Below are 13,606 nucleotides of genomic sequence, written 5' to 3' on the forward strand. Positions count from 1 at the left end.
GAGCAGTTTGCTAAGGCAGGGAAGGCCCTGGGACGTCAGGGGAGTTTGGGCTGTGCCCACGGTAAGGTTTCGGGGAAAGCTTTTGTGTGTGTTTCTGAGCTTTAAGCTGCTAAACCAGACCTCAGGAAGACTGGGATTCCTGGACTTGTCAAAGCCTCTTTCTTGAGATTATGGAGGAGCCAAGATGGCCAACCGAGGTGAGAGGTGGCTTGCAGAGCTGCCAGGAGGGGTTACCTGGGAGGAGGCCACTCACTGACAAATCCATCACTCAACTTTCTGGCATTCTTCCAGGTTCGAGACGTCATGGGATGTATCTTAATCTGGCTGGACAACATCTGTGATCTCAGAGCCAGAAAAGCAGCGCTGAGGGCCATGGCCTTGCTGGCTCATTCCCACCCCAGGATGTGGTTCTGAGCTGTGTGGCACACACGCTGTCATCGGACAGGTAGGGATCTGCTCTGTTATCACCTCAGGCCATTATTTCTCTTCCTGCTTCTACTGACAGGCCACAGCCCGGGAAGGGTCCATCAGGCTCACACAGTTGGAGGGAGTTTCCTGTTGTGCAGAGAGCTGTCCATGCTCACTAAGAGAAGATGCCCAGGCCCAACCACTGAGGAGCCAACCCTCCTCCTGCACTCCCCATGATGGAGATTTTCTGGAGAATTCCAGCATTGTCCTGATTTCTATGGATCACCCCACTTCCTCTCCCATCCAGTACAGGGCAAAGAAAAGACTTTGGGGCTCACAGAATTTCAGTCAAGCTTCTTGAAGACCTTAAATCCAGACCTTTTGCTCTTAGTTTGTCCAACCTAGTTCTCTGTGTCCCCAGGGCTTGACCACCATGTCCGATCTTCCTCACCAAACTTGGAAGTCAAATGACTGGAAGTCTTTCGGATCCATCTGCAGTCTTCCTCTGCAGACGTCTGGCGGGACCAGCAGTGCTTAGATCAGCAAGAATGGAGAGAAGAGAGGAGGGGGATTTCAGGAGTAGTTTCCTTCCAGTTCTGTCACACTGGGCAGTACAATCTCCCCTTCCGAGCTCCTGAATCCTCTCCTATCAGGGCATGTTCTGATTCTGTGTCTAACAGTAGCACTGAGCTGCTAAAAGACACTTGGCCAAATGCTGGGTCTCAGTTACACCCCCAAATAGCCAGAGTAACTCCAATGAGGTCAGGTAAGTTCCTTGGGGACTGACCCTAGTGTAACAGAGCAGAATGTTGCACAGTCTGGTGGTCACAGTGTGGTGGTCACTCTGTGGTCAGTACATGGTCACTGTCCTGGAAACAGCGGTGCTAGCTTCAGGAACAATAACCCATTAGGGGAAAGGAATAAATACAATCTTCTCTGACGGGACTTGCCCTGCCTCAGCCTCCCAGCACCAATCGGTGTCTCCTCTGAGAGACGCCTTTCCTGCCCACTTTCCAAACCTCTCCCTGTGGAGGGCAAGAGGCGGCCAAGCAGGGAAGGTCTGATTTCTCTTTCTGAATCTGCATATGTGCCATTGAGCTGTGGAAGGCCTTGGGTGAAGAACCACAGCTCCCCAGGGAGGTGCTGCGGCAGCTGCTGGACAAGCTCCAGCAGAGACGCCAGGAGGAGAATAGTGGCAATGTATCTCTGGCTGTAAGTGAGATTTGAGATGTCACTTTGAGAACCCGCCACTGCAGGGAGGATGGTGCATCAGAGTGTGTGTACGGGAGCTTCACCCTTTCTTAGCTTCAGGCCACGGCTCCACTACAAAATGAAGCTGACCTGCATTACCTCGGCATACAGCTGCCACAGCAATTCCATCCCTTGTGTGTGTCTGCACTTTGCTGCCTGTGTCGGCAGTGCATGTCCTCACCAGAAGCGCTCGTCTCGATTGTACGGTCAGGGTGGAGCATTGTGGGAAGGCTCCTGAAAGCCAGTTGACAAACGCGACGTTGTGTCTATACTGACACTGCATCGACGTTAACTGTATCGATCTGGACTCTCTGTCACTTGTGGAGGTGGAGTTATGAATTTAGCACCAAGGGGTAATTCTGCCGATGGGAAGGAAATTCCATAGTTAGGGTGATGCTGGGTGAGGGGCCTTGCATTGACATAACTCTGTAATGCAGACCAGGCCTTAGTGTGTCCTGGCCACCTCCTAGCAAACCCAAGAGGTGTAAATAAAGTTTCGCCCAGGAAAAGTTATGGATCTGAAGTGGTTTATCTGCTGGTACCCTGGCCCTGTTGTCTTCTGCCCTAGGTGGCACTTTAGTGAGCAGGTGCAGTCTGGGTGTCTCTTGGCAGTATCCAGGATTCTGGCTCTGTACATTGTGACTAGAACTCTTCCTACCATGGGATCATGAGATGTCCGGTACTTTTGACTGGGCCAGAAACACTGGGGCTATGAGAAAGGATCTCCTCAGGATGGTTTCAGCCCGTCCGGTCACAGCTGGAAAGCCAAAGCACAGGGTCTGCACCATTAAGAGAAATAATGGGGAATAACATCATCCAGACTCTTCTGACCTTTCCGTAGGGCTCCATCCTGCTTCCGTTCCAGGAATGGATGAAGGTTCAGGACCCTCCAAATGTCTCCTCCCCTCTGAGGAGCCAATCCCATTTTGTAATAGGCTGGGGAGGAAATGAGACATGACAAAAGGACAATAGCGAATGGCAATGGGGGCAGGTGAGGATGGGGGCAGATTGGGGTAGTTGGGGGCAATGGGGGCAGATTGGGATAGTTGAGTTAAATTCTTTCCCCCCTCCAGGCAATGAGGATCATTTACGAGGTCCTTTTCCTATGGGAATACCGAGAAGCCATCTTGGAAATGTATCCCCAGATGCTCATCCTCTGCGTCAGGCAAGTGCAGTATGTGATGGATCTGCACTTGCCAGGGACCTACATGGCCAGCACGACATCCAGCCCTGAGGAGGGATCCAGCTGCCTCAACCCCCTAAGGTAACGACTGAAAGGAAAAGGAAGAACAGATTTGTTCTGCTAAACACATGTGGTCTGTTCATGGCCATCATTTCTTTGGGTGCTATAGTTAGCCCAGGCTCGCTTATACCAACTAAGCATCTGGCCCCACATGCCCGCTTGAGTCCTGTTACCTGTCACAGTAAAGAATCAAGTATTCAACCGCATTGAGTGATGACATCAACCATATTAAGAAGCTACAGTGTCACTAACTGGTTACAAACTCGATGAAACTGTAGAGTCGACAGGGCCCATTGGGCAGAGAAGCACCATGATATCACACTGGATCTGTCCTCGGAGAGGCTAGCTCCTGCTGTCCATGCTGTGTGTGCCAGGGCTTGTGCAGATTCACCATGCTTGGGGCTGATCTCGTTACCTGATACTGATATTTTTTATCTTTAGTATGTCGGTGGAGGCTGTGAAGACTCTTTTTTCCATGCCCGGATACTGGAAGGAATTTGCCGAAATCCTGTTTCAGCAAGGTTGGAACATGATATTTTCATGATATTACTACTCGCAGGGTGTTGGCCTGATTGCAAGGTAGGAGCCCAAAGTTTCCTCTTCATTGGGTCTCTCTTGGGAATGGGATTTCCGTTTGTGAAATGTTCCTCTGTTCCAGGCTGCCATCTCAGCCCAGCAACTAGAGAGGAACTCTCTCTCCCCCTTGATAACCACAAGGGACTTTCTGCTCCATGTTCCAGAGCTATGATCGAGTTTGAGAACCCTCAGCTCCCTGCAGTCTTCAGAGAGGCTGTCACCATTGTCCAGAGTGAGAAGGAGGATGAGCAGAGAAATATCGCCATGACTTTCTGCACTGAGGTGAGGTTCATTAGTTGACAGGCACAAGTGGGCTTTCTGGAGAGCAGCTCAGGCCAGAAAGCTCTGGGCACATTGTCAGCAGCTCAGCAACCTTACAGCCAGCTAGCTCCTCTCCGCATATGGATGGTCATGGGGCATGGCAAAGAGATGGAGGGAGAGACAGGGTGAGATCGCTTCTGGATGGATTTGCCTAGATAGGATCATGTGACAAGAGGAGATGTTTCTCCTGTGCCCCAAGGCCGTGCTTCTCTCCTCCCCTTTTCCTGGGGTTCTGCTTTTCTTCTGCCCTAGGGGTCGCTCCATGGCACTCAATGGGGCCTGGAGATTCCCCTTTCCCTGGGGGTTTATTTGTGACTTGTGCATTAGTCTAAGTTCTGGGAATGAACCAACTGACAGAGCAGCACCTGGCTCCCTACACACCACAGACTTTGTATGGCAGTAAGTGGCCATTTGGTAAAGATGAGTGTCCAGGGAACAGACCTCACAGGAAGACCTCTGCTCCTCAACCGGATGTTGATTTGGCTCTTTCCAGTTTCTCCAGAGTCCTTCCATTGAGACAACACTGACAAAATCAGAGCTCCAGGCGCAGCTCATGAAATGGACCCAAGATAAAAATCCCATTATACGTCAGCTCAGTCTGCAAGGCCTTGGCAGTATTGTGCTCCAGCCAGAAAAGGTGAGAGGCGTCGATTGCCCGGGGGACCAAGGAAGCTGATGTCTATCGAATAGCTCAGGAATGAGAGAGAGATCCCCACACAAGCCTTGTTGTTTAACGCACAGCACTCAAACGTTGAAGGTGCTTTAGTGAGCAAATCAAGGCATGACGTGGTCCCTGCTCCCGTGAGCTGACCCCTGATTGCAGATGTGATGCAATGGGGGAGGCGAGTGAGCAAAGACAAAGTTTACAGTGAGCAGCTGGCACAGAGTGACAGGAGAATGACTTTGTGCCCCGTTGGGGGGCTGTGCCAGCCGTGGTTTCTCATAGGTGAGAATGGAATGCGCCAGCATATGCCCCAGGGTGTCACCCAGCATAGTAATGAGCTGCCATCTTCATTCCTGCAGGTGCAATCGTTACAGGCCCAGCTGCCAGCGATCATGGACATGTTCTGTGACAGGGATGGACTGTCTGTCATGGGGGCCATGCATAAAGTTGGAGACATCATCTACCTCCTGGATAGGGAGGGGCTTGGCTCCATCTCCCAGGACCTTGCAGTCAGCCTTCACCCCTTCATTGATGACGTAAGGCTGGGAAACACAGGAGAACCCCATTCCCCCCAACTTCGTCTGTCTCTGGTGCCCTTGTCTCTCTCTCCCCATCCCCTTTCCTCCCACCCCTCAGCCCTGCCATGGATGGGGAATCTCCTGCTCAGCCACCTCCCTGTCAGAGCTCTTCTCAGCAAACCTCAACCTCAGCGCCATGCTCCCAGCCCCTGCTGCAGCCTGGCCTGGGGGAGAGAGGCCTGACACTGGGCAGATGACCAGCTGTTTGGAGAATACCGGCTCCCAAAGAGGTGAAGATTCTCAGCAGGAAAGAGGTGGGTCAGGAATGGCCCAGCTCTCAGGGGCACCAAAGAGCAAAAGAACTGCTGTGTTCTGTAGCAGCACTTCCCTGAAAGGGTCCAGCAGCTGTTCCTCCCCTTCCCCAGACCGGTCTCCAGCAGCCTTCCCTCCCTCTCCCCTCATCATCTAGGGGTCTAGGATTCTGTGCTCTCCAGACAGACATTGCATCTAGGACACCGTGGGGCTGCAGCCCTGCACAGCGTCTCAGGCCTTGTTCTGTACAAGATGTCTATGGCACTGGCCTGGTGGCCTCACAGCTCCTGCGAGCCAAGTCAGTTAACACGGGGGAACAGGAGCAGCGTGCGGATTATGACTCTGTCGCGTTATGCTCTGATCCTGCCTGGCTTTAACCAGGCTTCCCCACTCGCTGTGTGTCATTGCCAGAAGAGGGGCAGTGTGAGCTCCGCTGCCATTTTACTGCTTGGCAACATGGTGAGCAGCGTGAAGGACCTGGACAAACCCATCGTGCAGCAGAAAATGATCCACTGCTTGCTCCCACTGCTGCTGCATCTTGAAGACCAGGATGAGAGTGTGACACTGGTAAGTGCCATGGTCATTATTCCTTAAGTGCAAAGAGCCAGAATCCCCTGGGGCCCCCGCTCCATTAATGGCCAGAGCCCCTTGCCCAAGCAGAGTCTTCTCCTCCCTGCTTCACTCCATGCTGGAGCCTAGTGTCTCACCCATTCTCACAGCACACAGCTCAATTTGGAAGAAAAGCCTTCTTCTGGGAAAGAATCCTGATCCTCTGTTGCAAAGACAGGCCTCAGGCCTTTGGCTGCTGCATCCAAAGGCTCACAATAAGAGGCAGCAAAAGTAAAGGGAGCATAGATCTCTAAGTGCCCTTCGGTTCAGGGAGCTGATATCTGCCCACAGCCTTCTGGAAAGTGGGTGCAGATGCCCTGACTTCTTCCCTGGAGCTCCTGAGAGAACTTCTCCAGGTCCCAGCTTCCCAGACTTCACCGGACATTGACCTCTTTCGTTGGGCCAACTGGGATGTGGAGGGAAGCCTGATCTGGGGCCCCTTTGGTCTGACTTTTTGGGATCCCAAAGCTGACTCACGCTCTCATGCAGTCTCTTTGCGCCAAAGGACTGAGCTGTGGAGATCTCTTATGAATCATTCCAGGGCCGTCCATAGAGGGAAGCAGGGCCTGGGACAATACACCCTACTCTGCCCTAAGCCCCACCCTCATTCCATCCCTTCTCCCAACTGCCACCCCACCTCTTCCCACCCCTGCTCCGCCACCCGCCCCATCCCTATTCCTCCCCTCCCCCCAACTCCCCACCCCCTCATTTCCTGAATGACGCTGGGAGCTGGCGAGGTGGGGCATAGCATAGTGGGACTAGAAGTACTGCTCCTGGCCCTGGCATGGCCCACGTCCTGCATCCCCCTGAAATGCAGGGCCTCCCAAAGTGCAGGGCCCTGGTCAATCTCCCCAAACCACCCAAAGACAGGATGGCTCTGGCTCTCTCCAGCCAATTCCCTCTCCTGAGCACACTCCTGTGTGCAACAAATAACAGGAATCTCCACTAGCAGGAAAAGCCAGAGAACAAGGGACGGGGAAGGTTCGATGCCCCCCAGACTATATCTCTCAGTGAGAAACTCTCTTGGTCTCACCTTCTCTTGCAGAGATGCAAACTGACACTCTTCCGCTGCGCAGTGTTTCTCAGGTGGGCTCATTTGAAAACGCTGTTCCGCAGCATGGCCTGGGATGGCTCCACACACCTCCTGAAGTCCGCCTGGATGTGTTTGGTAGGTCAATTCCTTGTGCCTTGAGAGTGGTGAATGGGGACTTGAGGGAGATCTTTCTAACCCCACACCCTGAGTATCCATCCACTTCCATCGGGTGGCAGGACTCTATTCCAGGCTCTCTGGTGGTTCATTTCTGCAGGAGTTACAATCCCTTCACATTTTTTAAATTTTTCTCCTCAACGGTCAGACCTGCAAACTTTTGTCTTTGAAAATGAAAGCTGAGATTCTGGAGAACACAATAGTAACTCCAGAGAGGTGCTGCGGGGGCATATGGGCTCATACTGGCTGTTGTCACGCCCTGGCTCTATGGTCTGGCTTCCTTGGACTAGTCGCTGTGGGAAGAACATGTAATTTGTATATTGTGCATTTCTTCCTTCTTTCTTTCTAGACGCAGAACAACAAGAGCCACATCCCCAAATTCCTGTTCAAGGCCTTAGGGTACCTGGAAACCTCACAGACAACAATCAGACATTCTGCAGCCCTTTTCATTGGTAAGCAGAGCAACTTCACTTGATCTTTTCTGAACTGCTTCCTTCAAAGCCCTTTTTAGACTGCTGCTCTGTTCCCTGTGTGTGTGTGTGTGTGTGTGTGTGTGTGTGTGTGTGTGTGTGTGTGTGTGTGTGTGTGAGAGAGAGAAAGAGAGAGAGAGAGCGCGAGAGAGAGAGAACTTAACATGACTTCCAAGATGAAGGGAGCAACTTAACTGTATCGACCGCACCAACTTCCCCTGCCCACAACTCCTCTTTGGCTGTGCCTTGGGGAAACCAGCATGATGTGAATTCAATCTCCTTTGGAAATCAGTCTCTGAATGACTTCTAGGCTTCTGATGCTTTATCTAATGTGCTTTGTGAACAGGTGTAAGGAATGTATTTAATTTCCCAAGGGCGGTCTTGGGAGAAAGGCTGCATCTTCCGCAGTTTTCAACGAAGGATTTGAAAAGTAATGAGATTCATTGTCTGTCTAGGAAATACTATCGACCATTACTGCGACTTGTTGTCTGAAACAGTGAATGAAGATGGCATCTCTTGCCTGTATGAAGGTAAGGAAATACCTCTGTGTGTTTGTACCTCCGTGGGAAGTACAGAGGTGCAGCACAGGGCCTGAACACAGGTTTGAATGTGTCCCTCTCTGTCTAAGGACAGTGTGTAAGGAAGAAGGATGGTCACGTGAGCTTTCATTGAGCTGCCACGATATGTGTACAGGAGCAGGGGAATTTCATCCCTAGCTCCTAGAACAGATGTAGCCTTAAAGCTGTGTGGGGAGACTGTCTTCATAAAGGTCAGAACGTCTCTAAAGGAAGGCCTGACAGAATTGAAAAGAGATGTTGTTATTATTAAGGATGATGACAATGATGACAATTACCCTCTGTAGGGAAAGATTCATCACTTGCCCTCCCTGTAATGGAGAGATTTCAGGCCATGGAACCACTCATAACTTGATTATCAGCTCATAGGAAATCCCCTGAGTGCACATTGGAAACATCATTCCCTGTGACCTCTTAAGAAGGAAGGCACAGGGCCACAAAGGATTTCAGTAGACGTTAGGAGTCTAAATCCCTTTGCGGATCTGTGCGTAAATGTTGGATCATCTAACCCCTCTGCTGTTGTCACTTTTCTGTTCCATCCCAAGAACAGTTGACCCCACCTGCCTGTGTTTTAGTGTGTGGAGGTGCGGGAAGTTATGCATGGAATGGAGTCTCCTCTCTGTCCAGGGCTATTTTGGGAGTAACAGAGTTGTTGTTTCTTGCCCCCAGACTCTTGGGTAGCTAATAGCATGTGGCAATGGCCATCTGAAGGGGAGGTTTCCTAGGCACCAGTTACATCAGCACCATGGGGCTTTCAACCCGTTTCCTCTTTGTTTCAGCTTTTCAGGAAGTGCCTTTGACATCTGACAGGACCACAGGGCACATCCTCCATAGATATTAAAAATGGCTGCAGAAGCTTGGAAATCTCGTGTCGGGTTCCACATTCGACTAGGGAACCAGGACCGACACAGAAGACCTCTTTGTCCTGCTATGGTATGTACAACAGCATCTTTGGAACAGGGACTGAACAGCAAGGTGGATATTGGCAGATGACAGAAAATGAGGTAGGTCAGTGAGGCGTAGAGAAGACTTTGAAGAAGTTGAAAGGGATCTAATAAAGCCATGTGGCTGGGCAGCACAATGGCAGATGAAAACCAGAGCTGACAAAGGCAGGGCCATAAGCATGGAAAGCAGTGAGGTGAACGACTCCTACATATCGCTGGTGTCGGACACCAAAGCACGGATGATTGGGCCCAGTGGCTGGAGCAGTGGGGGTGGGGCCTAGTGGTCAGGGTGGTGGAGGTTGAGCCAAGGGGAGCCAAGGGTTGGAGCCGGAGTCAGGAGTCAAGAGCAGGATTGGAACAGGCTAGGACAGGGATCAGCAACCTTTCAGGAGTGGTGTGCCGAATCTTCATTTACTCATTCTAATTTAAGATTTTGCGTGCCAGTAATACATTTTAACGTTTTTAGAAGGTCTATTTCTCTAAGTCTATAATATATAACTAAACTATTGTTGTATGTAAAGTAAATAAGGTTTTTAAAATGTTTAAGAAGCTTCATTTAAAATTAAGTTAAATCGCAGAGTCCACAGACTGCTGGCCAGGACCCGGCAGTGTGAGTGCCACTGAAAATCACCTTCGGTGCTGCCTTCAGCACCCATGCTATAGGTTGCCTACCCCTGGGCTAGGAGTAGGGCCAGGGTAGAATTAATGATCTTTGGCCAATGGGAGCTCTAGGGGGTGGAGCCTACAGGCAAGAACAGCTCATAGACAATCAGGGTTGGAAGGGACTTCAGGAGGTCATCTAGCCCAACACAGGATCAATCACCAACTAAAACCCCAAATGGCCCCCTCAAGGGGTGAACTCACAACCCTGGGTTTAACAGGCCAATGCTCAAACCACTGAGCTATCTCCCAGGACAGGCATTCCTGATGCGGTGCTCATCGTGGCTAGAGGGGAAGGAATGGCGGCACGCAGAGCCACCTTGCCCCACCCCAGCCAGGCAGAGCCAGCCCGGCTAGAACGCAGCATGCAGGGGCTTCAGTGCCTGTATCACAGGGCCCCCCTTAGCCCTACTCCTTTCATGAGTGCATCACTGCCCCACTTCTGCCCCATCCCCACACCCGGTTACAGGGCAGAACCTGTAGCTGAATTCTGAAATCTCTCTCACAATAATGAAGTTACTGCAGTCAGGAAAACTCCACCTTTGGGCTCCACGTCTGACATCTCTCCCGACTGCACAGAGCCCTACATTAACAGAGCTTCTCGCATGTGATTCCCTCACTCATCAGAGCCAGGCGGAGAAAGAAGAAATTCTCCCAGACTCCTTTATCCATTGCCAGCCCACAGGGGAGCGGAGGTTGTGGGGGGTTGGGTTCTCTCTTTACGCAATGCCAGCTCTCAGGGAAGTTACAAATGAGCATTACCAGAGTGGGGTGGTTTTGTGCTGTGGAAAACTACCCTGCTTGAAAGATTTGTTCTTCTGATTTGTGTTCCTGCCCTTTCTCCCTCTTACCGACATCTAGAGGCTAACAGGAGCCAACTGAGCCCACTACTGATCACATCTCTTGGGAGACGCCAAAGCAGCTGTTGCATGGGAAGGAGGAGACAGAAGAGGCAGAGCAGGATGTGCTGGGGTGCACCAGTCATACATAACCCTACAATCTAGGCAGAAGAAGCCAAGCCCCTCCCCAGCCCTGCTGGACATGCTACAGCTGGAGCACCAGTGTGAAAGGGAGCAGCTCAGCTCAGTCTAGCCAGATGCCGAAAATGAAGGATGCCCATTGTAGGCTCCAGTCCAGAAGCAGCTGAAGCCCCTGACTGCAGAGCCCCGAGGTGCCGAGACCCAACCCCATCCCCGGGTGCCTGCAGACGTGCAAGGGAGCTCGGAGTCTCTGGGAGTTTCCCACGCTAGGAGCCCAGAGACCCCCAGCCCATGGCCTAGAGACATCTCGTAACCTGGGAGAACTAGCCATTGTCATGCTGAGTGACGTCAGATGTTCTGGTTGGATCCCCACTGTCCTCAGTACAGAAAGCCCAGTACACCTGAGGATTCTGTAAAAGGTTTTGAGAGGGTTGGCTCTGCAGAGCTAGAGATGAAGCCTATTACGGCTGGTAAATCAATGACAGAGTAGGAACAAGATGGAAAGACACAGAGACACAAAGTTCTCTGGTTAAGTCGAGTGTGTTTCCAAAATGTGACCCGTTGCCTGGAGCAATGGCAGAGCTTGTGTTAAAAAGACAATCTAGGAGTTTCGTCCCTTTAGCCATGGTGCATACAGAAGATGATGGTTTACAAAGTGATTGACAAGTGGTGGGGGTGCACAACTTCCCCACTGACATGCTTATTGGGAATTATTTTTTTATGTGGCTAAGGGAGTGGATGTGGTCACCCGCAGCATAAATGCGTCTTTGTGTTGAGATCCCAGGAAGAAGGGGGAAAATCCCAGAAGCTACTAAGGGAGACAGAGAAAGTCTCTCTGACACCCTGGCAGTAGAGAGAAGTGGCGTGTCTCCAGCAGCAAAGAGGGGTACGGAGATGAACTCCTGCCACGCAGCAGAAGCGAGCCTGCCCAGTGCCCTCAGAGACAAAGGAGTCGAAGAGCAACTGTCACTGATGTTCCACTTGTTCACAGCCAGAGTTTTGCAGGTGAGGAAAGCATAGACCTGGCCCTAGAAGGCACCAGGGATGGTGGCTTAGAGGGAGCTCCAGGAAAGGAAAACAGGGAAAGACCTTTTGAAGAAGATGGAAAATGTCTAGGAAAGCTCCAGTGGGAGAGAACCAAAGCCCTGAGCAACTCTCTCACTCACCTGAGTGTGCCCAGCAGCACCCTGGGGAAGTCGTGTTGTTAGCACAGGAACATCCTATGCTGGTCACTTGGGGATGGATGCCCCACACAGAGGAGCTGACTCAACCTCTCCCTGCCCCCAACACGCCCCCAAGCCACCAGCCTGGAACTCAGCCTCAGAGAGTGAACTGTGTAGCTGACCTTTCGGAGGAAAGCAGTCACACAGCCAACCCCTCGGGGACATGGGGTGGTGGCAGACGGGCTCTCCCTCCAGGCCCCAGGGCATATGTCCCATTTTACCCTGCTGGGCTCAGGCACATCTGATCCCCAGGGGGAGCGGGAGTTGGGATTCACCATTTTGACATACTTGTGGAAAAGGATGGTATCTCTTTAAGGCAAAATTCAGCCCCTGCCTCTGTAACAGCCAAGGATTTGAATCCAAGGAGCCTTCAGGCTGAACATGCATGTGTGTGAAGATGGAAATGACCCTGTTACCAGATTTGCTCATAACTTTGGGGTATGCTCATCTATTCGGGTTACTCTTCTGGGGAAGGGGATTCTGTAATCCTATCAATGTACTGCTTGTGTCCCTTGTGTTTTCATATGGAGCTCTACTCCCTTCTGCAAGTCGCCTCCCAATTGAGCTATCCTGCAGGACCTAGGTTCCCCAGAACCGGATGAACACCCACCCACCCACACATACATTAACAGAGCAAGTCTGAGCGGATCGGGTCAATCAGCACTGTCAAGCTGACCCATCATATATCTCTGGACTCACTGAGCTGGATGAAGCAGCACTTTCAAGCTGCCTCTCCTTATCTGCCCCTGGGCTCCATGGACTGGGTCAAGCAGCACTTTCAAGCTGTTACCCTTATGCGTCCCAGATTCGGCACGTCCCTATCCCCACTCTCACATCACAGTTCTGGCAGTAACCTTCCTGATGAGCAAACCGCACAGGATTTGGGGCGCTGCAGGGATCTTTAGCTTAGGTGAAAGAAGTGTTGCCGTACAGTGAATGGGGGAAGCTAAAAACACAGAAGAGTAAAGTTCAGCAAGAGGGAGAGAAGCAATCACCTTCACCATACAAGTTATTTACTGAATACTAGTGATAACTACACAAGGAGGCTAAACCAACACAACCTACATTATTAAAGGTTAATACCCATGGTAGAAAGGAAAAGGAAGAGAAAGAGAGAGAGAGAAAAAGAGAAGGGGATCTCACCGTTCCCTGAAGCTTGAACTGGTCGGGGTTCCCAGATGATAGTGGTAGCTCATGGTCCTGAGGGTAGGAGACAGGCTGAGTCCCCCAGCACAATCAGTCAGGAGAAGATGGAGTTCCAGTGGAACCGATGCCTAGTTTGGTTCTAAGTATCACAAGAACCGACTGGAGGATGAGTGGGGATTTTTGCAGAGAAATTACAATGGTTGAAGGGAGAACACTAGATTTGTTTAGAGGTAAGATGATGAGTCAAGGGTTTTCTTTAGGCTAGACAATAGGAGCTGATCACTCTTGGCTATGGGTGTTGTTTTCTTCCAGGGAGCTTACAATGCAACTAGGCTGCTTCACTATTTGGGTATCAAATAAGGATTCATGACTAGAATTGGTCTGAAAATTGCTGAGCTGGGTGTGGGCAGACATAGGTTCATTAGCATCTGGAGCAGAGATTCCCATGATGCAGTGCTTCCCTGCTTTTTCTGGTCCCAGAGTTCAGTGTGGTTCTCTG

At 51.2% G+C, this 13,606-nt stretch overlaps 1 protein-coding gene across 1 annotated transcript in view; it reads right to left on the reverse strand.

Moving 5' to 3' along the window:
- Positions 1-13,606, reverse strand: part of LOC115650666 (zinc finger protein 501-like) — a 1,041,190-nt gene that overhangs the window by 894,708 nt on the left and 132,876 nt on the right. The window lies entirely within an intron of this gene.

This window comes from Gopherus evgoodei, chromosome 4 (assembly GCF_007399415.2).
Source record: "Gopherus evgoodei ecotype Sinaloan lineage chromosome 4, rGopEvg1_v1.p, whole genome shotgun sequence".
In the NCBI taxonomy this organism is placed as follows: domain Eukaryota; kingdom Metazoa; phylum Chordata; order Testudines; family Testudinidae; genus Gopherus; species Gopherus evgoodei.